The sequence below is a fragment of the Bactrocera dorsalis genome, chromosome 3 (assembly GCF_023373825.1).
Source record: "Bactrocera dorsalis isolate Fly_Bdor chromosome 3, ASM2337382v1, whole genome shotgun sequence".
Taxonomy (NCBI): domain Eukaryota; kingdom Metazoa; phylum Arthropoda; class Insecta; order Diptera; family Tephritidae; genus Bactrocera; species Bactrocera dorsalis.
This window is the reverse complement of record NC_064305.1, coordinates 11,215,025-11,240,712: the sequence shown is the minus strand read 5'-3', so window position 1 is coordinate 11,240,712 and position 25,688 is coordinate 11,215,025. Positions and strand designations below refer to the sequence as shown.

General features: G+C 33.1%; 2 protein-coding genes across 2 annotated transcripts in view; one reads left to right on the top strand and one right to left on the bottom strand.

The window, feature by feature from the left end:
• LOC105226673 (zinc transporter 9) overlaps nt 1-25,688 on the bottom strand; it is an 81,095-nt gene that overhangs the window by 23,142 nt on the left and 32,265 nt on the right. The gene's annotated exons all lie outside the window — the stretch shown is intronic.
• Nucleotides 14,165-25,688, top strand: part of LOC105226670 (proton-coupled amino acid transporter-like protein CG1139) — a 32,940-nt gene continuing 21,416 nt past the window's right edge. The window contains exon 1 of the mRNA XM_049452838.1: nt 14,165-14,499. The gene's annotated coding sequence lies outside the window, so the exon portion shown is untranslated. The remainder of the gene's footprint in view (nt 14,500-25,688) is intronic.

Genomic DNA, 25,688 nt, shown 5'->3' with positions numbered 1-25,688 from the left:
GAAATTGTTATTGTGTCGAACTGTGATGGAATTTATACAAAACTTTTTGTGAAAAATTAAAAACAACAATACCACTGTACTCTACTCGGGAGCGTAATTCGTCAGCTAGAAATAAATGAAAGAAAAACGAGAAAAACGTTAACTTAATACCCTACACAGAAACATTTGATATGGTATGATGGTATAAAAAGATCTTTATGCTGATTTAGTTCGGCCAGTTTGGTTTCACAGTTACAAGCTTTAGTGGTCTGATCTGAGAAATATTTTCGGTAATTATAGCAGTGCTTTGGCTAACAATTCGTGCCAAATTTCATGAAGATACCTTGACAAATTAAAGAGTTTTCCATACAGACACTAGATTTCGAACGTTCATTTTATATGACAGCTATAAGTTATAGTGACTCGATCTGAACAATTTCTTGGGAGGTTGCACAATTAGCTCAGACAATAATTCATGCCAAATTTCATAAAGTTACCTCGTCAAATAAAAAAGTTTCCCATACAAATGCTCGATTCCGATCGTTCAGTTTGCATGGCAGCTATATGATATAGTGGACCGATATAAGCCATTACGACAAGTAAGCAGTTTCTTGCTGAGAAAAGTAGGTGTGCAAAGTTTCAAAGTGATATCTCAAAAACTGAGGGACGAGTTCGCGTATATACAGACAGACCGGTAGACTCAGCACGTCATGCCGATCATTTATACATATTATACATATACAATCTATAGGGTTTTTGACTTTTCTGGGTATTACTAACAAATATACACAGGACGACTCTTAAAGTCTTTGCTTAAGAAAGAAAGAAAGGGACAAACGATCACATGTATATTTCGATTAGATTTGTGAATTCCACTTTAAGAAACTCATAGTAACTTTAACAGAAGTTTCTGCTAGTCTTACGGAATTAACTAGTGATTTATCATTATTTCGATTTCGGAGTGTATCTTTTACATAATGAAGACTTAGCATATTTTTTCTGAAACTAAATCATATTATATTTTATTTTTTATTATTCTTCTAAAAATGTCGAAATAATCTACAAAAAAATTGAAATGGGCGAGTTCCATCGGTATGCAAGCACTGTTTTATTTTTGCTGGAGCTAAACATGAAAAAAAACCTTTTCGAAACATCTAAACAAATCTGGATGTAAAAATGAGAATTTCTATCTGCAAATCGCTGCTGAAACATAACAAATTCAATCCATTTCTTAAGCGGATGAATACTGGGAAAATGTCGAGAGAAAATGGTCGTGTACGTATCGAGATGTCGTAAACGGTCAAGAACCTTTTGCTCTGTGTTTGGTTTGTTGGAAAAGCCATACGGTGATTCAGTTTTATCAAAAACAAAAGCCTACGAGCGGTACAAAGCCACCAAAGACGTTCGGGAGATCGTTGAAGACACGTCTCATTCACCACCTTCGACCTCTTCAACTGATGAAAATATAAAAAAGTGAAGGGTATGGTGCTTAAAAATCGACAGGCAAGTGTAAGAGAGAGATGGCGAGAGAGCTCTACATCTTTCGTGAGTCCGTTCGAATGATTTTGGTGAACATTTTGGGTATGAAACGTGTTCTTGCTCGACTCGTCCCGATAAAGCTGATTTTTTTTCAAAAAGTGTACCGTAAACAGATCTCTTTGGGCTTGCTTGATCGTGCGCATTCCGAACTCACATACGTGGAGAGCATTGTAACTGCCGATGAGACATGAGATTATGAGTTTGGCATGCAAACAAGTCAATAATAACCGTATTAAAGGGGAAACCAAAAAAAAACCTCGCCAAAGTCGCTCAAAAATCCAGGTGATGTCATTGTTTTTTTGATATTCTTGGTTTGGTGCATCATGAATTTGTTCGGGAGGAGCAGACGGTCAATAAGGAGTTCTATTTGGCCGCATAGAGGCGTTTGCGTGGAAACATCCATCGAAAAGGCCGGAATTCTGGAAGAAAAATTCATAGATTTTACACGATGATGGCGCACAACCGCTCCGCGCCACGATTGTGACCGATTTTAAAACCAAAAGCACAATGAATACAATCGATCAACCACTGTATTCCCCAGATCCGTGTTTTGCGTTTTATTTACAATTTCCGGCTACAAATATATTATTATAAATTATCTTAAGAAAAATATATTATTATAAATTATCTTAAGAAGAAGAAGATATTTGACATAAATCAAATCATGCTAACTATGCTAAATTAAATATTCAATTTAATGCAATTAAAATGTGTTTACTATTTCGATGAGATCTTATATTATATTTTGATTTGGTGAGCGAAGAAAATAGGTTTCTCTGAAGTTATACTGCTTACAGCTGGGAGCCAATCTGCTACAAATACTCAACTGTATCTATTTTCCTTAACTTAAATAAAAAATATTACTTCTATGACAATGAAATAAATAAATATATATGTAAGTAATATATATATTTACATTAACTCGTCTCAGTCACGCCCACTAATTAGCGTAATCTTAACATTTTCCGGTAACAACTAATTGCATGTAGGGTATAATTAGTGTGAATGGGAAAATTAAATTTAATTACGGCTTTAATTTACTTAAAATGTATCACTTTTTGCATAGATATTCAGTCGGTGAATCTACAGTTAATTGCCGGTCTCATTATTTCCCGCATTAAGGCAACACAGCAATAAGTGATAGGTGTGGACATTCACTACCAACGTGACGCTAGCACTGAGAGGTCGTCGGCAAGTGCTTTCCACCTGTCGAACATTTCGATGAGTAACTTAATGCAAGTACATACATATGTATGTGTGTATACTGATTTAGTATGTCTGGGCGTAATGTGTAATTCGTAAGTCGTAATTTCATGCCTCACCGCGCCGCAAACTTGACTGCATAGTTCTTTTCAGTGATATTTTTGTTCAATAAAATTGAAGCACAAAAAGTAAATTAACTTGCTAAGTGCAATGTGGAAAATGTAAATTATATACCGATTGTTGATTCCAACAAGATATTTGATTATAAATTTGCGCTGTGAACTTCTGATTTCATATAATTTTTACATACAATGTATTATCGGGGGCGGTTTGATAAGTACTCATCGCAAGATGGCGCTACTAGCGCAAGAGAAGTGTACTGCTCTGTAAAACGACCCACTTGGCTAGGAGAAGAGTGCTCTTCCGCTATGATATTAGACCGACTCACATCTCAAATTAACTTGAAAAAGTCACTCACCTAGCAGAAATTAGAGTAAAACGAGAAAGTTTTGCTCAATGGCCTATTTTATAGACCTATAGACAACGTCTTTTTCAACCGGATAAAAAAAGTTGAAGCATTGTCGGGTCATCAGATGTGGTCATCGTCCATGTCTCTGCACCCGAAATAATGAGTGACTTACCCAGTTGGTCTTTATTCGTCGAAAGAGGACTTCACATCTCAATTGCCTACTCAGTCCAAACTAGCACCTATTGGCAAAAGTTATTCTGCATTGGATTTCGGGGCTGACATTGTTGTTGATACTAAAACTGATTCCAATGTAGACGAAATCTTCTACGAATTCGAAGTTATGTCTGTCAACATTGACGTAGATTCCAAGTGGCGAGTGCGACGACTTTTTTTTTTGATGACAGAAGATATTTCGTCTTGCCCTCGTTCACTACCAGACCCAAGAGGATGGAGGCATATGTAGAAGTTCAAGTGAGGAAAGTTCTCTGAACGACATTCATTTGGGAGTGGCCCGAAACAATTATTTTACGAATGGCTCAAGCAGCTTTCGACTTCCAAGTATCCTCTAGGTAACTAAAAAAACAAACAAGAAGTTGTGGCCAAAGACCTATAGACAATCTCTTTTTCAACTGGATAAAATAAGTTGAAGCATTGTTGGTTACAGGGCAGCGTGTAAATCGAGGCTATGCTGAGTAAAAAATTGTCACTTTTCAAAAATTTTCCTTTTTGTAAGCTAAGTATCTAAAGAACCGGCCTCGTACATACATACTTACATGTAAGCAATTATTAGCTCAGAGTTCGTTCATATTATTTATGAAATAATTGATAGCATTTTTATTATGATTTTCCACTTTATTTTGCTTCATTTTTTACGCCTTTTAATTAAAGGTGAATCAGCAGCTAAATAGCCAGTTTATTCATTCACGATCACGATCACGATTGCGATTATGATTGTCTAATATACATATGTATACATGTAAATTTTAGATTCAAGGTAATGTAAGTAATTCTAGGTAGACTGTGGAATCATTAATATATTTGCTATAACGGCAATTCAACTTCCGTTCGCTTTCAATTATGAATATTACTAAATTTCTTTACATTGAATCTCTGAATAATGAAAATTGTTTTTTGTTGTCAAATTTTCAGTTCCCCCTTCATCGATTATCCCCTAATAATTCTCCAACAGAATTTAAAACTGCAAAGAGATTGTGATGGATTTCTTCGCTTTTCTAGGAGCGTGTTTGACATAAAAATTCATCAGTTCGTAGTGTCGCAATGGGTTTACGGGTTTCAAAAAATCGAACTTATTTATTCTCTTGTTAAATTCTGCAACACTTCTAGATTTTTGTCCTAAATTTTCAAGTTGATCCGAGTAATAGTTTCGGAGATACAGCCTTGAGAACTTGTTTGCTCGAAGCTAGCGAGGCTAAGTGTGCCGTCATGAAACGCGTTTTTCTCGAACCTGTGCTTTTGAAGTCAGTTGTAAAAATTTTTCTAGAACTACCCAACCGATCTTCATGAAATTTTACACAGGTCTTTGAGATATAATTCATAAAGACTTGGACGACGGATTTTTTTCGATTACATTTTAGCTATTACTATGCTCTTTTTATACCATACTAAAGGCATGTCTGATTGATCATATCAGTAAATTTAATTTACGAGTACGTCAGTAGCTTGTTCGATTCGTCATACAGCCAGTACTTACAACTTTACTACCTTTTTTAAGTACGAGTCTAGAAATATACTTATTTATGCTTTGTTCTCAATTAATCAATTCTGCGGTTTAATGTTCTGTGGCGTGGAAACCCCCCACACGTTAATAAAACCGAACCGCTTCTGCATACATAATAATTACGTAAAATACAGAATAATTACGTAAAATCATTACGCATTTGGAGAGTGAATGACACATAATATTTTTATTGACCAGACACTAGAAGTATTGCGTTTGAATTTGTTTTCATTCATTGAAATATAGAGCGCAAATATTGAATTTCTAAAGAACTGTATAAATAAACTTCAATATACATAAGTCATTCATTGAAATATTGGCAGCAATCGTCATTATTTGCTGTAAAATGATAATGACGTCATTTCATATGGGTGTTCATATACTTGTATGTATATGAATGTACTTGTACAGCTGTGGTTCTAAGGCTTTAACCGATGTATTAGCAATATAGATGAAAATATAAGCATCATTATTAAAAATGAAAATGAAAAAATGTGAGTCAATAAGTAATATATATATATTAGTAGATAGTTGCAATAGAAATTGCCTAAAATAGCGGGTGATCCAAGTATATGTTATTTCTGTTCAGCATTGTTTGGCATTTTCTCATGAAAAGACTTATGCCTGAATAAGATCCGATGTTTTCGATCCAAATTTTGTTCAGCGAAGAGGCCCATTTCTGGCTCAATGTGTATGTAAAGAAACAAAATTTCGGATTTAGGACGAAGAGCAACTTAAAGAGATTCAAGAGTTCTCATTTTATCCAGAAATACATCAGTTTGGAGTGGTTTGTGGGCCGTTGGAATCTTCGGTCCATATTTCTTCAAAAATGATGTAATATCCGACTATTTAATGCCTGAAATTGAATTTTATGATCTCGCCTCTTGTCTTTCAACAAGATGGTGCCACACATCGCATCAATCCATGGATTGCCTTTCGATAGGACACCAAGATCGTGTGTTACCACACCGTTAGACTTTTTACTGCGTGGTTATGTAAAGTGTATGCGAACAATCTCGCTTCAATTCAGGCCTTGGAGCAAAACATCACGAAATGCTCGAACGAGTCATCGAAAATTGGACTTAAAAAATAATTTACAAAAATTAATTGCCAAAGAATGTTCTTTGAATTATAATAAACATTCCCCTTTAAATTTGAAATTTCTGTGGTTTTCTTTAAATAAGTAGGGAATCTCGAAATGGGCCCCCCATTATCTCTTCTATGAATTTTATAAAATTAATTCAAAATGTAGTATAATGGAAAATTCATTAGTCACAATATATAAAAAATACTTTTTAAACATACAATATATCAGCTATAGTGATCCGATCTGAACAATGTATTCGCATAATATTCTATGCCGAATTCCGTGAAGGATACCTTGAGAAATAAAAGTGTTTTCCATGCAATAAATTGTATTTGATCATCGGTCAGCTATATGCTATAGTTTTCCGATCCAAGTAATTTCTTCGGAGATTTTAAAAATACCTTGAATAATAATCAACGAATTAAATCGAACCTTTGCAAAATTTCAGGTCGGTATCTCCAAACATGACTGAATAGTTCGCATACAATGTATACCGATAGGGATGACGTGGTTTGACAGATCTTTGTCACCACGTTTGTTTATGGATTTAGTGTCAAATTTTGTCAGTTTGTACAGTAAAGATTGCCATTTCATAATGTCTCGTTTTTCTTTGGTTTAACGCTTGGGAATAGTGCAAAATTATTACGAAAATTCATGTTCTCGAAAAATTTACAAATTCACGTTCATCGAAAAATCGTCTTCTCAGATGAGGCCCATTTCTGGTTTAATGACTGCGTCAACAAAAAAGTTGAGACAGTGGGATGAATCATATAGATTCCAATAGTTCAGGAAACGCAATTGCGGTTTGTGGTTTGTCGGCATTGTCGAACCTTATTTCTTTCGAAACCGGCATGCCGGTACCATCCATAGCAAGCGCTATATTACGGTTTTCATTGACTTTTTTCCAAAACGGAGCCGTGTTGCCCATGCGGCCGACATCTTGCAAAAAATCTATAAATGTGTTTCAGTTTCTATATTACATACTGTTTGGGGGCCGATAAGTATTTAAACGAGCTTAAAAATTATGAGTCTTCAAATAGAACTACAAACACATACTTTTTTGGTGTAAGCCTTGTGCCTTTAAACTAAAATTTGAAACACATGCTTATTTGGTTCTGATATACATAAATACATAAGTATATTAATAAATATTTGTCATTACTTTTTGTTTAGATTTCATTTGTGGTTTTTTAGTAACTGTATATTTTTATTTATTTTGAATTCTTTTGAAAGTTGGTAAATAAGTGTCTAAACACATACCGAGCACAATTATGATGCCATAGAGGTTGTAATTGAACAGCTGTTTCATCAAGAGACTCTAAAGAACTCAGCAATTTGTAGTCACAACCAAGGTTAGTCTAATTGTAGTCACGCACTATGCCATTTGAGACACAAGTGCACAAGTTCTCAAGGCTGTATCTCCGAAACTATTACTCGGATCAACTTGAAAATTTAGGACAATATTCTGGAGGTGTTTTAGAGTTTAATAAGGCAATAAAAAAAATCGATTCTTGAAACTTGCAAAAAAATCTAACACCTTAATTCAAATACTTAAAGGTTTTTCTTTTTTTGCAAACAACAGGCAGCTCGGTCTATCAAAGTTCTCAATGTACCTCAACTCAGCCTAATATACTCTCATGAAAGTAATTTTACGCCGGTAAAGCGAATATGGCCTTGACCATGACCTATTTCAAAGCGAAATACCGAACGTACCGAAATGTTATCGAAATTTCGATATACGCTATAATCAGTATATCAACAACGATGACAACTATGTATGTTGCATACCAAAACCGAAACTCTAAAAAATGTGTGTTTTCCTTTAAAACGATACGAAATTTTAAGCCGAATGATGTACTATAAATGTACGTATGTATGTGTATGTCTGCAGGTATTGCCATATACAAAACTGCAAAATTTTCCATTGCCTCCAACTGCACAAGCCTCCAGCGCTTTTACATCATCAAATTTTTACATTTTATTACAAAATAACGATTTTTTTTGGAGTTTACAGCTTGTACGAATCTAAATGTTTTTGGATTTACAACATGTCTAAGTAGAAGTGAAAAACACAAGAAAAAATTACAATAAAAGAATATCTAAAGACCGATTGAAAAGCAAGTTAAAAAAGAATGCAATCACTTGTTCGGCAAGACACTTTAATTGTTCGGCACATTTTTCATTTTATTTGAATTTAATTTTTTTTTGAAATTTTTATTTTATTTTAAATTTTTTTTACGTTTTTTTTATACCCTACACACGGTATGCTAGGTTTGCTATGAAGTTTTTAACACCCAGCAGGAAACGTTGAATAGCCTATAAAGTATGTATATATTATATATATGTACATAAATGATCAGCATTATTAGCTAAGTCGATTTAGTCGTGCCGGTCTCTTTGTCCCTTTGTCCCATCTACCTGTTTATACGCGAAGTAGTCTCCCAGTTTTTGAGTTATCGTTCTGAAATTTTGTACACGTCCTTTCCTCACCAAGAAGCTGGTCTGTTGTCGGAACCGCTGGTATCGGATTACTATAACATATAGCTGCCATACAAACTAACCGATCAAAATCAAGGCTTTTAATGGGAACTTCCTTATTTGACAATATATACTTGCGAAATTTGGCATAGGATATTTTTCATGACAATATTATAAACTCCGAAAAAATTATTCAGATCGGACCACTATATCATATAGCTGTCATACAAATTGATCAATCAAACTTTAGTTTTTCTGTGAAAAACTTTTTTATTTAATAAGATATCTTAACAAAATTTTACATAGCTTATTTTCTGAAGCAGCGCTCTGATATACAAAGAAATTTTTCAGATCGGACGACTATAGCATATAGCTGCCAAACAAACTAAGGGATAAAAATCAAGTCCTTGTATGAAAAACTTTTTTAAGTAGTAAGATATCTTTACAAAATTTAGTACAAGTTAGTATCCAAGGTTTTGACACAATCTCCGAACATATTGTGAAGATCGGACGACTATAGCATGTAGTTGCTATACAAACTGATCGATGAAACTCAAGTTCTTATATGGAAAACTTTTTTATTTCATGAGATATCTTTACAAAATTTGACATAGCTTATTTTCTCAGTGAATGCCTTGATATTCAAAGAAATTTTTCAGATCGGACTACTATAGCATATAGTTGCCATACAAACTGAACGATCAAACTCCAGTCCTTGTATGGAAAACTTTTTTGTTTAATGAGATATCTTTACCAAATTTAGCACAGATTTTTAGCCAAAGCCTCACTACAATTTCCGAACATATTGTGCAGATCGGACGACTATGGCTTATAGCTGCTATATAAACTTATCGATCAATATCAAAATAAAAATTTTATGCTTTAAACAATTTACCTGTGAAGGGTATTAAGCTTTGGTGCAATCGAAGTTGACGTTTTTCTTCCATTTCTTGTTGTTTTATTTATTTATTAATTCTTTTTTTTTAATTTTTTTTTTATAAAAACATCAATAATAACCAATCGATTGTTGCTGCTGCACCGGCCGCTACTGTATGTATTTTTTGTGGCGCTTCCACAGCCACTTCGCACTGCACATGTTGTTACTGTTGTTGCAACTTTTGAGTAGTTTCATTCAAAAAATTTTCCATTGCACACCAGCGCAACAGTGACAACACTTGCACTAACGTAAGGAAAATGAAAACAGAAACAAAAATAAAAATAAAAAAACCGATTCACGTGCAAACGCACAGCAGCTCAACCTGATCTGGCGGCGAACTGCCTTAAGCGTAATACAACAAGCAGCCAGCGGCAAAACACAGCACAGGCAACAACAATCAACGGTGAGTGCAATTCAATCTCAAGGCAATTAAAAGTGTGAGATGGCTTGTATATAGTGTATATATGTATGTATATATGTAGGTTTATGTGTATATGGCAGCCAATGCACATACAAACACACTTAACTGTTCGCACATCAATAAGTGCCCCAGCTAAGTAAGTGCCTGACAGTCTAATGCTCATTTCAACAAACGGGCGCCAAATCGATCATACATTCGCTTGATTGATAATCGCCACGGATGCTTGAACGGTTAAACGTTTGGAGCGCTGAGAAGGCTAAGTAGCTAAATAACTCAGCAAATGATGTGCTGTACAAGTTAATATGGTAAATATAGTATATACAAACATATACATATTCGAACATAACTATGTATATTTGAATGTATGTATGAACGCATTGCAGATAATGAAGCTTGCGAAGCGACAGTAAACAGCGCTACTCATTAATAGTGTTTGGCCAAAACTATTAATTACTATGTATGAACACATTCATTTATACACACATACAATCACACACATTCAACACATATACACATGTAAGCGTATGTAGCTGTTAGACCGCGTATGATGCGAATCATGCCAGCAAAACAAAACCAATAGCCAAGCAAGCGTCGCGAACAAAAGATGAGAGCACAGCGAAAGCAATAACAGCAGCAAAAACTATTGTAATACCCAAAACAACAACAACAACAGGTGGCAAATTTATGCTTCAGCAAACTACTATCGTAAGAAGAAGAAAATTACAACAAACTCCGCTTGATAGTAGTCAAATACTAGGCAAGTAAGTAAAAGGTACAACAACAAAACTATGCTTGTTGTATGTAACTGCCATATATGCGATAGATTGCCAGTCTGCGTTGCGCCAAAATGGATTTTTTTCTCTATTTTGAATTTCTTCTTTGCGCGAGAAATGACAACGACCTAGTAAGACATGCCGTGCTTGCGCGCATCTTATTTTATTTTCGTTCTTTTACATGGGTTGCGTATACATGCATGTATATGTACATACATACATATATACATCCATATGTGTATGTACATATACTAGTATAAGCATAGATTTGGTTTAAGAGTTGGCTTCGGTAAATTTTGATGCAGTGAAGTAAGCGGGCGGGTCGTAGTGTTTGTAGTAGCTTTAAATGAGTATCAAAAATTTAATTTATTAATAATATTAATCAATGAAATAAATAAGTAAAAAATAAATTAATTAATTTTAATATATTATGCCATGAAACAACCTATCTTAATACATATTTTATTATGTATAAAATATATATAATTTCAGGCAATAACATAGGTAATTTGAATGAACTTCTTCATTTTAAAAAAATAGTATGTATTTATTTTAAAATAAATAACTTAATACAATGTATTTTATAAAAAATATAATTATTATCTAACAATAAGAAAAAACCTTGACTTTCGTTATATCGAAGCTGCAATACTCTTCACAATAAAAAAGTTTCCGTACAAAAGGTTGATTTTGATCGATCAGTTTGTATGGCAGCTACAAGATATAAGGCTCCGATCTAAAAAATTTCTTCAAATATTGTAGTGTCGGCTTGGAGAATATTTCACAACGAATATTATGAAAAGATATCGTCAAATAAAATAGTTTTCCTTACAAGATCTTCATTTTAATCGTTCAGTTTGTATGACAGCTATATGATATAGTGGTGCGATCTGAACGATTTATTAGGAGATTATGGTGATGTATTCGACAATAACTTATGCCAAATTTCGTGCAGATATCTCTTCAAATAAAATAGTTTTCCATACAAGAGCTTGAATTTTACCATTCAGTTTGTATGGCAGCTATATTATATAGTGCTCTGATCTGAAAAATTTCTTCAAATATTGTTGCGTTATTTTGAACAATAATTCCTGCCAAATTTCGTAAAGATATAACCTCAAATAAAATAGTTTTCCATATAAGAACTTGATTTTGATCGTTCATTTTGTATGGCAGCTATACTATACAGTGGTCCGATCTAAACAATTTCTTTGAAGATTGCACCAATTATTTTTTCCAGAACCCATGCCAAATTTCGTGCAAATATCTTGTCTAATGAGAAAGTTTTCCATACAAGTACTTTGTACTGATTGTTGAGTTTATATGACAGGTATAGGATATAGTGATCCGATATTCATGGTGCCGACAAGTGAGCAGCTTCTTGAGGATAAAAAGACGTGTGCCAAATTTCAGATCGATATCTCACTTGGAAAACTGGCTAATCAAAGTGTTCCAAGAATCAAATGATAGTTGGCTGATATAAGTACATGATTTAATCACGGCATGCATAGTTTTGTTTTTTAATTAACATATTATGCATTTAATTGTTTTAATTTTTAATAATTTCATTTTCTATATAAACACATACATATATGTATCTATAAGTTTTATGTAAAAAATTGCAAAACAAATTTTGTTGCAAAATTGTGCTAATTACATATATATTTTACAAATTACTATTATTGATTATTATGACTTACTAACAAATAATACAATACAAATACAAAATACAAAACAATACAAAAAAGTGTGTGCAATAAAATTTCTGTGCCTAGTTCTTTATGTTCAATACTATACTTGCAAACATTTCGCAGTTCGATAGTACGGCGCTGCGTATGAGTGATGCTCACCGCGCTGAATCATAACAGAACAGCACAAAAATACTGTGCCCCCCAATAACTTTTGAACAAATAAAAAAAATATCCTTTTAAGAAACTAACTAATCTGATTATATTAATGAAAAAAATATTATTGAAACACAAGGGAGCAATAAATAATGAACACCATAGTATTCGCAATAGTATTTCACTATGTTCATGCATGAATTGTATATGGTACGTAGACATTAATATTGATTTCTTCATATTAAGTGAAGAGAATATTAATAAGTTAATAAAATAAATTGAAGCATAAAATACAATGTTTAATATCTCCATTAACCACTTGTAATATTTAAGATTTTCGATTTCGAAATAATAAATTTTTGAGGAAGGAATTACCGATCGATTAGTGGTCTTCGCTTTGCCACCTCTCTCCGCTCTATGTGAAAGGTCTGCTGTTCTATCAAGTAACAAGAAAAAACGTTAACTTACACATCGAAGCCATAATACCCTTCATAAATACAAACAATTCCATACAAGAACTGGATTCTGATTGGGCAATTTGTATGGCAGCTATATGCTATATTGTTCCGATTTGAAACATTTTTTCGCTGATTATACCGTTGTTTAAAATATTATTCTATGCCAAATTTCTTTAAGATATCTTGTCAAATAAAAAAGTTTCCCATTTAAGAACCAGATTCCGAGCAGTCAGTTTGAATGACAGCTATATGGTTTAGCGGTCCGATCTGAAAAACTTTCTTCAAATTCTTTAGCGTTAAGTTAGACATTAACTTATGTCAAGTTTCATGAAGTTATCTTGTCAATTAAAAATATTTCCTCTACATGAACTTAATTTTGATCAGTCAGTTTGTATGGCAGCTTTCCGCTATATAAGTCCGATTAGTACAGTTTCCTCGAAGATTGTGCTATAGCCTTGGATAATAACCCATGCCAAATTTCATGAAGTTATCTCGTCGAATAAAAAAGTTTCATATACAAGAATTTGATTCCGAACGTTCAGTTTGTATGACAGCTATATGCTAAAGTTATCCGATATTGGCAGTTCCGACAACTGAGCAGCTCCTTGACGAGAAAATAATGTGTGCAAAATTCCAGATGGATATCTCGAAAATTGAAGGACTAATTAGCGTTAATACAGATAGACCGACACCTGGACAAGGCTAAATTGACTCAGCTCGTAACTTTGATCATTTGTATATATATTTTATACGGTCTCTAGCACTCCTTACTGGGTATTACAAATTCGTGGTGAACTTAATATACTCTTTTCAGTTTCTAGAAATATTAAATTTATATTTCCCATCCACTAAAACACTGTGCTTTTAAACAAAAACCTCACAAAGCTTCCAAAAACTCTACGCGTCATTGTTAACCTGCTCACGCTGTAGTTATGTATGGTATGTACATACGCATTATGTATACGTAAAAATATGTATGTAGGCTGGTGTGTCTACAAACCACAATTAACTAGCCTTCATAGCCCGAAATACATCATACACTCATCGGCTACTGCAGCAGCCCACCACACAACGATCACCATTTTCGGCCGCCTGCCTGAGTAAGCGTTAGCGCTAAAGTGCCGCAGCGCTGGCGGCACCTTTGGTGGCAGCATAAACTCAACCGCCGATTGACGCTTAACGCATGAAACTTAGCAGCTTCACAGTTTGGAGAGCGGTAGTCATAATTTTCGCCAACACCGTTGTACTGATATCAGTCGGAAAACGATCGCGCTACCAGCAACAACACGCCACGACAACGCGCGCACGACACAACAATCGCATTAATATGCAATAAGTTAACTTTATAAAAAACAACAACTTCCAAACTGGCCAGAAAGGCAAGCGCGCGTACGCTTAGTATAGCAGACATATAAGGCTGCCGATCAGCGACAATAAGTGCAAGAGGACGAACTCTTGTAGAAGGCAAAACCACAACTAAACAACCTTTTTCGGTAGTGAATTTAATTGTGACAATTAAGACGCGTGTGCGTGTGTGTTTTTGTGAGTGCGCGATTTTAACGCATATAAAAAGGTAAAAAAAAAAATAATTGGATAATTATAAAAACTACAATTTCCATAATTAAATTAGAAAAAAATTAAATTTAGGCAAAAAATATTCATAAACAAATTATATGTAAGTGACAATATAACAACAAAAAAAAATTATAAATTAAATTATCAAAATATACAACAAACTAAATTATCAAAATTTATAAAAAATAATAATTTATGTATAATTATGCATAAATTAAAAAAAATAAATTTTCCATAATTAGATTAGAAAAAAAAAATTAATTTTAAACAAAAATAATTTATAAACAAATAATAAGTGAAAATATAGCAATAAAAAAAATTTAGAAATTAAAATAAATAAAAATTAAAATTAAATAATTCGTGTTTAATTATGTATACATTTAAAAAAAATAAATTTTCCTTAATTAAATTAGAAAAAATAATTAATTTTGAACAAAAAATAGTTTTTAACAAATAATTAATGAAAATATAGCAATATAAAATTTAAAAATTAAATTAAATAAAAATTAAAAATAAACTACATTTTCCAAAATTAATTAAAATTAGAAAAAAATTAATTTTTAACCAAAAATATTTATAAACAAATAATAAGCAAAAATATTACAATAAAAAAAATTTAGAAATTTAATTATCAAAAAAAAAAAAAAAAAATTTATGTATAATTATGTAAAAATTAAAAAAAATACATTTACCTTAATTAAATTAGAAAAAAGTTAATTTTAAGCCATAAATTTAATTAACAAAATAAAAAAAAATAATTTATGTATAATTATGTAAAAATTAAAAAAAATACATTTACCTTAATTAAATTAGAAAAAAAATTAATTTTGAACCAAGCAAAAATAAAGTAAAGAAGTAAATAAACAAAAAATAAGTGCCAATAAAAAATGTTTAGATATGATATTAAATAAAAAATAATAACTTATATATTTATAAACAAAATAAATTTTCCATAATAAAATTAGAAAAAGATAAGCTTTGAAATTAAATTAAATCAAAATTATAAAAAAAAAAATAATTTATGTAAATTAAATTATAATTAAAAAAAAATGTTCCATATTTAAAATTTGAAAAAAAAAATTTATACAAAAGATATTTATTGACAAATAATTTTAGAAAGTATATTAAATTAAAAAAAATTAATTTATGTGTAACTATGTATAAATTAAAAACAAAACTATCCGTAATTATATTAGAAAAAAATTAATTAATTAATTTTGAGCAAAAAAAATATTTATAAACAATTAATAAGTGAAAATATTGCAAATAAAATTAATTATCAATATATGTATGTATGTAAACAAAAACATTTATATATATATATCTGTATGTTTATGAAAACTAAAAAAACTACATTTTCCATAAAAAAATAAAAAAAAAATATACGCAAATAAATAATAAGTGACCATATTACAAAAACAAATATTTATATGACAATATTCATATAATTTACCCCAAAAGAGACGGTTGTTAGCGTAATTATAATTTTTTGTGTTGCTCTTTTGCAATAATATGTAATAAAAGTCATATAGCAACTAAGGCTAAACTGGAAACAAAAGAAGTATCATGAAAGCAATAACATACGCACAACAACAAACAGTATTTCCATAAACTAAATATTTATTAAAACGGCAATAAAATTTACAACATCATTTTATAATACTAAAGGCTGGTGCTGTCAGATCTGCCGCATTATAAAACGGCGCTTTGAGAGGAAAGTGAAGTGGTAGGGCGTTCAAAAGTTTGGAAAGATCTGACATCGCATAGTTTCTTTATAAAACTACGTCAGTGCGAGATTTATATACAATAGTTGATATAAAATTGCATAAATACATAGCAAGTCGCCTTGAGAAAAATATATGAAAAAAATTCATTGATTAAAAAAGAGTCTGAATCCAGTAATTTTGAATGCCATCGGCAAAAGAATGTGTATCATCTTCCTCGTTCACTACCAGATCCATTTGCTCCGCTTCCTTATCCAGTCTGAAGAAAGCAGAACTAACGGCGCGGTTGTCGAACACTATGATATCAACATCATCGGCGTACACCAGTAGCTGTATATGATGCACCTTCTTTATTCAGTGCTGCTCAAATTATTTTCTATAGGAGTAGATTAAAGAAGTGACACGATAGGTAGTCGCCTTGTCTGAAACCTTATTTGGTATCGAACGATCCTGATGAAGTCGCTCACATCCGAGGCTGTTGCTTCCTTTTCATTGGAGGCATTTTTTTACGTGGCGGGTCACAAACGCAGGGTACAACCCTGGGTAGGGATATTTCGCTTTCTTACTTTCAAACGGATGTTTTTTGGCTACCCAGAGGATACTTGGTCTAAGACCGGAAGTCGTATATATAAAAGAATTGTTTCTGGCCACTCCCAAGGGAATGGGATTCACTTGCGTGAACTTCTACACATAACCCCATCCTACAATTTTGCAGCTTAATACATTAATAAGTATATATAATATATAGTATATCTGAGAATAACCGGCAAACGAGCAGCTTCTTGGCGAGAGCTGGACGTGTAAAAAGCTGATATCCCAAAAACTGAAATTTTAGTTCGCATAACATAAATATAATACAGACGGATGGCAGACGGAAATGGCTAAATCGACTTAAATCGTCAATTTTTAATATATACTTTTATAGTCTCTGAAGTTTCCTTCTGAATGTTTTTCTATCGTTTTACAGGTTTCTTAGAAAGTTTTAATATTGATAGTATTTCTCGCCGTCCTTTAGTACTTAAATATATGTAAAGGGTGATTTTTTAAGAGCTTGATAACTTTTTTTAAAAAAAAAACGCATAAAATTTGCAAAATCTCATCGGTTCTTTATTTGAAACGTTAGATTGGTTCATGACATTTACTTTTTGAAGATAATTTCATTTAAATGTTGACCGCGGCTGCGTCTTAGGTGGTCCATTCGGAAAGTCCAATTTTGGGCAACTTTTTCGAGCATTTCGGCCGGAATAGCCCGAATTTCTTCGGAAATGTTGTCTTCCAAAGCTGGAATAGTTGCTGGCTTATTTCTGTAGACTTTAGACTTGACGTAGCCCCACAAAAAATAGTCTAAAGGCGTTAAATCGCATGATCTTGGTGGCCAACTTACGGGTCCATTTCTTGAGATGAATTGTTGTCCGAAGTTTTTCCCTCAAAATGGCCATAGAATCGCGAGCTGTGTGGCATGTAGCGCCATCTTGTTGAAACCACATGTCAACCAAGTTCAGTTCTTCCATTTTTGGCAACAAAAAGTTTGTTAGCATCGAACGATAGCGATCGCCATTCACCGTAACGTTGCGTCCAACAGCATCTTTGAAAAAATACGGTCCAATGATTCCACCAGCGTACAAACCACACCAAACAGTGCATTTTTCGGGATGCATGGGCAGTTCTTGAACGGCTTCTGGTTGCTCTTCACCCCAAATGCGGCAATTTTGCTTATTTACGTAGCCATTCAACCAGAAATGAGCCTCATCGCTGAACAAAACACGCGCGCGAAACACATTTCGAACCGAACACTGATTTTGGTAATAAAATTCAATGATTTGCAAGCGTTGCTCGTTAGTAAGTCTATTCATGATGAAATGTCAAAGCATACTGAGCATCTTTCTCTTTGACACCATGTCTGAAATCCCACGTGATCTGTCAAATACTAATGCATGAAAATCCTAACCTCAAAAAAATCACCCGTTATTAATATTTATTTATATAACTTCCATACATCACGCAGCTAATACCTGTAGTTCTAGGAATACGAGCTATTATCTTGTTCTAGATATCACGACCGCCTTTCAAGTTGTTTTAATTCTTAAACCTATTGCTTCTAGCACACTACAAACTATAATTACTTAAAGTAGGCGTATGAATCATTAGTGTTGCTTTCATTTAAAAATAAATGTGAGATCATTCGAGTTCTAACCCACCTCCCGGGAACCATTTGCATAGTAGGAGTAAACGCGACGCTGCCATTAAATAAATATGATAGATAAATAAGAAAATTGAGGCTTTGCACTGCGACCTATGGTCTATAGTGTCCTCTCTTATATCATAGAGATTCACAAAGGTCCTGCTGGACGCGACTGTAGTGATGTGATGCCTGCCCAGGTAGATGGAACCTAGGGCCTTAAGCCTGCTTCTGTAAATTTCTGGGCAATCCAAAATCAGATGTTCCGGAGTTTCATTTTTCATGTCGCAGAACTGGCAGTTTGCATAAGAGACTGTATCCATTTTGGACAAATGCTTCCTGGTCCTGCAGCGCCCTGTATAGAGCGCGACAAGGAGGTGAAATTTGTCTTGGAGGAGGTTGTTCATTTTCTTAAACCTTGCAAGGTTGTACCCTCCCAGAAGTAGCTTAGCATGGCGCTTTCTTGTTGTCTGCTGAATGCTGTTCTATTCCCACTCTCTCCTCTATGCGGATCAGCTCCTTATAGTGTGGGACCCCACTGCAATACATGGTCCCATCAACCTGGACGCTGCTGCAAACCGGATTAGTTCGTCGGTCAGCTCATTGCGGTTCAGTATTCCTGTGCACTCCTCCACTAAAAGCGATTTAACCTCATACGCCGAGATCGCCTTTAGTGCCGCTTGACTAGCGCTAAGTATAGCGATGTGCTGGTTGCGATAGAAGCTGTAGGATTGATTTCTGTACACTGACTTAAAGCAAAGACTTCTGCTTGAAAAATGCTCGGAAAGCGTCCCGATGGTATGAATGGTTAGGGATGCGATCCCGCAATGCCTGCTCCAATACCCTTCGGTGTTTTCGAGCCGTCTGTGCACCACTGGATAGTGCTGCCCCTCAGTAGTAGGTTGAGCTTGGAATTGTCCGAATCGGCCTTACTACCGAGATTAACTCTAAACTTCTTTGTAAAGTTAGAACCATTAAATACAATATAAAGCGACACTGCACTTAAAAAAAAATTGAGGTTAGTCGGCAATTGGATCGAACCCAGAAATTGCCAAATGAGTACTTTTTCCACAAATCACGCAACGATGGCACCGATGGTAGTATTAACCCACTTTTAAAAGCTTCGCTCACTTATTCAATCGAATAAATAGCAATTAGTGTCAACTCAAGGACATACTTAATACACAAGCTCTCATTTCTCAACTGAATTTTTACATACATATGTATGACATAAGCTAAATTTGTTATACAATTGATATACTCCATACATAATTTTTTAACGAGCTTAACTTTGTTTTCGCGATAAGAACGAAGTCAACACTGATTTGTTCAACGTTTTTTTTTCAAACACCAATAAAAGAGTTTCAATAGTTAAAAAATAGATAAACAAGTTGAAGACAACGTTTAAGGTCATTCATTCAACAAAATCTATATAGATAGACTGAAATCTTTCGTATAATCTTTCTTTCGAACATGAAAAAAAAACAACAAAACATCAGGTGTCGTTTTCCACTCGAAATTTTTTATGCCAGACCTTTTGCAATTTTAAATTTCCTGTCAAGATACGCCCTCCAATAGTTAGCAGGTATGAAAAAAATGTTATAGCTACCCATAGATGTATTGAATCACCCAATTTATTACTTAAGAACGAACAACTCTGTCCACAATATAAAAACTTGATCCACAGATGTCACCTTTTACTTTGGCATCGTTTTCTTTAATGCACGTTTACGCCAATTTAAGGTTTGAATATTGGATACTGCGATGGTAGCGCCATCTATCGGCCAAACATTCTAAAATTAATAATTGATTAAAAATGAAAAAATAATTTAAAAAACATTTTCTAGTGGACCAAATTGTAAATCTAAACCATTCTCGAATCTCCTTGAACAAACACACAAAATTTCATCAAAATCGGTCCATCCGTTTGGGAGCAGTTCAAATGCAAACACACGGTCAGAAGATTTATATATATAAAGATTATGAGAATCAAGCCCTGCATTATAGGAAAATATGAGGAACAAGTCCTATATTTGATCTTCTCAATACGAAGTTCTCCTGCACAATTCCCATACATAATTCTCACGATAAGCTACATTTCTAATAACAATATAAATCAATCAGAAGAATTTACAAGGGAACACGCTTCGGTTATCTCTCGTTTTTCGACAAACAGTCATAATTTAATAGCACCGTTACAAATATTTACAATTCATTTAAATGCACTTAGAAACGTGAGCACGTTGAACGTGCGATTTGTGGGAAAACCCCCTGTAAATGAGAGCGCCATCGTGCATTTGATGAAACTTCCTGCCTTTGCTTTTGCTTTAATTATATTTATCACTTTTATTGCAGTCGTATTTCAAAAAGTCGACATACTTGTATTAAGTAAGATTCTATGTAATTATTTGGTCGCAATAAACAATGCACTAATAAAATAGAATACAATTGTAATAATGAGACCGTGAAATCCACCACACAGAGAGAAGCCTCAGCTATTGTGTTACATGGATGTGGCTTCATGTGACTTTGTACAGTCGCCAAAGCCCTGGATATTCACTAAAGGACGAAGGTTTCCACCACCAAAAATATAAAGGCTGTATGATTGGAAGCCTACCAAACGAAATTAATTAAAAAGAAATGTACTTTCAGTTATACTATTTGCCTACTAGTATATACAAGTATATATGTATCATTCTAGGGAGAGATTACTTTGAAGAGCAATGATTTATATTCCCCAATAAATAAAAAATACTTTATAAATAATAAAAGTCAACTTACTTTTAGAACACGCCTCGCTCGTTTATCTATTTTTTGAGCTAATTTATAGTAATGTATGCTAGAACACGTTGTAATTAAAACAACAATAACCTTCGTACAGTGTAGACGTAATTGCTTGCTTGTATATAAATACTATACATACGTATATGTAAATATTGAGAATATGGAAAGTAAACAAATAAATTATAGATTTTTACGCTAACAAACTAGATTTAATGTTTATCACGTAATTCGGTTACTATTGCTGGATTTTTTTGTTAAAATGCATTTAAGTCGAACGTACGCAAACGAAAAACTATGCTTGAATGACGTCACTCTGCAACTTTCAAATATTTCAACGAACGAACTTTGGACTTAAGGCGAAAATTATTGTAAAATAATTATTACTTTTTATGAAAAGAAAATTCTTTAGTTTTAAATTAAACTTTAAATTGGTACATTCAACATACCACCTTTAGGGTTTACATGGGTTTACGTGTTTAAAAAAATCGATTTTTTTATTGACTTATTAAATTATACAATACCTTTAGAATATTGTCCTAAACTTTCATCCGAGTAATAGTTTCGGAGTTACAGCCTGAGAACTTGTGTGGTCGGAGTTAGCTAGTCTAATGTGTTTTCGAAGTCGGTTGACAAGTTTTCTAGAGAACTACTAAACCGATTTTCATTAAATTTTACGCAATTCTTAAAGACTGGGACGAAGGATATTTTTGATTACAACTATTTGATAAAAAAAAATCGGGAAATTTTCTTTGAGATTTTTATGTCTGTCAAAAATTCAGTTTTCTGTTCTTTTTACTTGGTCAAAGTTCCAAGTTAAGGTTTTAACTAAAACACTTATGTTTTCACCTTAGATGATCCTGTAAGGAGTTATCCTGCCAACGCGGGCGCACCTTTTTCCGAGGGGTCACCGGTTGAAAAAAGGCTGTTTTTTCCCTGAGGAAACCCATGTAACCCCTCAAATAAGAGTATGGTGGTATTTCGAAAATAAAATCTGGTATTTTTCTGGTAGCTGTTAGATAATAACTAATTTGTCTGCCTCTAAAGTCTCATTTTGACACTTCGTCATGCTAACACGAAAACAATATTCAAACACGTTGTTTGGTATAAACTAATCGGAACTAAGTGCTTTTGTGGAAAACTTTTGTATTTGACGATATATCTCCTAAAAATTTTGCAGAGATTATTATTCTTAGCATAGCTTTGAATTTTTTTAAGAAGTTTTTAAAATCAGACAACCATAACAAGTAGCTGTCATATGAACCGACCGATCCAATTCTAGATCAAATCAAGATTTTGATTTTTTTAAGATATCTTCACGAAATATATAGCTGCCAATATATTATTGTGGTCAGATGTGAAACAAATATTCGGAGATTGTAGCGCTGCCTCGGTTATTACATCACTGACCGATCAAAATCAATAGACAAATCTTGTATATCCGTTTAGAACGTATTTAGGGAATTATAAGACATTTTAGAATATCTTGGTTACCTACAACTTTGCCGAAAATCGAGATAAACCGATTTTTACTCTTGCAAATGCAACTACGCCCTTACCTTTTTCGATTTCAGATTTTTTGTAATTTTTCTTTTTTTTTTCACTGTGATTTTTCACTTTTTACCATTTTCAAAAGTTTCTACACTAAAGTTAACGTTTTTTCTTTATTTTGTGCACCAAGATGCAATAAGATGTTTCGAATATGAACCTTATATACGATTTTTGATTATAGATCGACACTCTCGTAATCTGTTTAGACAATTTTCTGCTAAAAAACTTTGTTTATCTAGTCACAATTCCGAAAATAATAATCGAGGGATTTTTTTTTTTGTTGAGAAAACTGAATACAGTGCCACCTAGCGACATATTTATTTACAACTGCAGTTGCAATCGCCAAAAATATATAATATATAATATGTACATTAGAGCGGGTCGAATTTTTTTACATAAAGTCACGTATGAAATGTTCTTTGGATGATTCTGAACTTTGCCTTGAAGATATTTTTTTAATTTTTTGTTTTTCGACTGCCTGTAAATCGACCCGCTCTAATGTGCATGTCACCTACACTGCAAAACAACGTAACATCGAAAAAACTGATATTGTGCATATGTAGCATACAATTTTCAGTTTCCGTTGTCAGATATAACCAATATGTAAGCAATATATAACCAATATATGACCGATATATAACCATTTTATAACCATTTTATAACCAAAACTCCAAATCTTGCTTCACTGCTTCAAGTGTGTGATAACTAATATGTAACCAATATATAACCAATATGTAACCAATATATAACCATTTTATAACCAAAACTCAAAACTTTTTTAAAATTTTGTTTCAATATGAGTGGTTCCTATTATAGCGTTATTCCTTCGCCTGTAATTTTATTAAAAGTGATTTTACGTTATTTTGCATTTTAGGCGACGATAAGCGCCAATTATGACAATAGTAAAACCCTAAATACAGTAAAAAATCAAATCCTGCGAAATATATGTATATATGTATATTTTTTTTAATAAATTTTTTATTATGAGCATAGCGTTACTCTGCCTATGGTTACTGTAAAGTCGCCGTAAAATTATTGTCATTCTTAGAAATTTCCCAAAAAAAAATAATTATTTAAATTACTCAATAAAAGTTCAATGGACATTTTAATATAATCACTCAAGTACTTGCATGCTTACATATATACCACAATACATGTATGCATATAAACTTATATGCATTTATTTTCAAATATACATAGCCATACATACATAGTATATAAGTATTATATTAAAGCCAGCGATAACGTAAATTTTCCACTTTCCTGTCTTGCGATCGCGTAATTTTTACGAAACGCCTATTAGACAGCCGCGAGTCTAACATCGCTGCAACTGTCAACCAGTATTGACGCTTGATTGTCGATGCAGTGACAGCCAAAGCAATTTTCTCATATTTCATCAAATGTCAAAAAAAAAAATTAAAAATATTTCGCTTAATCTTTTTGCTGTAATTTAATAAAAAATGCCGGTAAAATTGTGATTGATTGCCGCCAACTAGGTACCTAGTTAACATTCCCGAAATGTGTATGTTTGTACTGAGAGCAATGTTATGGTGTGTTTATATGTATAAATGTATGCACATTGTTGTACATTTTCGCCTTTTGCGACACTATTAACCAATTGTGCGTGCGGTGAAATTTTGCTAGCGATAAGCGGCGGCTCAGCTAGTTTTACGCATGCGCAGCAATGATTTCATGCGCAAGTGAATATATGAACACAATGCATATACTTGTATGTATGTATGTACATGTGTTCATGAATGTAGTTGCAGAAAATCGTATGATGTGCTGGAGAGGCTGTGGTCGCGCCTTTGAATAGCGGTAGCAAGAGTAGTTGGGTCTGAAGGGTGTTTAATTGAAAAGAGAATGAGTATGATTCAACATTTTTTTAACCAAAAAATTATTACTAAATACTCGTTTTTAGTTAGGTATCTAAGGTTAACAATCAGCCTGGAGCCTTCCTCGATTACAATAAGTGTTTTTTATGAATGAATTATTATCCAAGGCTACGGTGGAAGCTATGAAGAGTTTTCTAGTTCGGATTAGTATAGCTGTCATACCAACTGGTTAATCAAAATTCAGTCCTTTTATGGAAAAAATGACGAGATATCTTGAAGAAATTTCACATAGAGTATTTTCCAAGGCAATGGCGTAATCTTCGAAGAAATTTTTTAGATCGGACCAGCATAGCATATAGCTGTCATACAAACTGATCGATAAAAATCAAGATAAAGATCTTTTCATAACCTTTTATGTTATAAAAAGTATAAAAGTAAAGCTTACCTACTTTTGAAAAAAAAAATCTAAAAAATTATTGGAAGCATTTTTTTTGTGTAAACAAGTATAATTTATGCTTTTTCGGTTCAAAGAAAAAAAGTTCAACATATGTATAGGAAGGTATTTAAGACCTAAATATGATCGTTATACATATGCCTATCGCTCTACAATCATTGATATTAAACTTTATTGGATCTGTTAAAATCAATATCACTTAAGATTACTGATGAAATAATCTTATAAAGGGTGATCCAATTCGAGGAAAGAAAAAACGCAGACACTTTTTTTCTTTTAAAGAAAAAACACAAAAACTTCAAATCTAATGTGGAATGTTTACTATCATTCGAAAGAACATTCTTTCAACGTTATGTTTTGTAGATTATCTCTTTCAAATGTTGACCGCGGCTATCACTCAGATGGTTCAACCGTTGAGTCGACATCGATGACTCATTCGAGCATTTCGACTGGTAACTGGCGAATGACACGCATGTTATTTTGCTTCAAGGCATAAATCGAAGCGGGATTGTCCGTATAGGCTTTAGATTTTACATATCCCCGCGGGAAAAAGTCTAAGGGTGTGATATCACACGATCTTGGTAGTCAATCGACCGGCGCAAAACATGAAATTATCTGCTCACCGAAGTGTTCTATCAATAAATCCATCGACTGATGTGATGT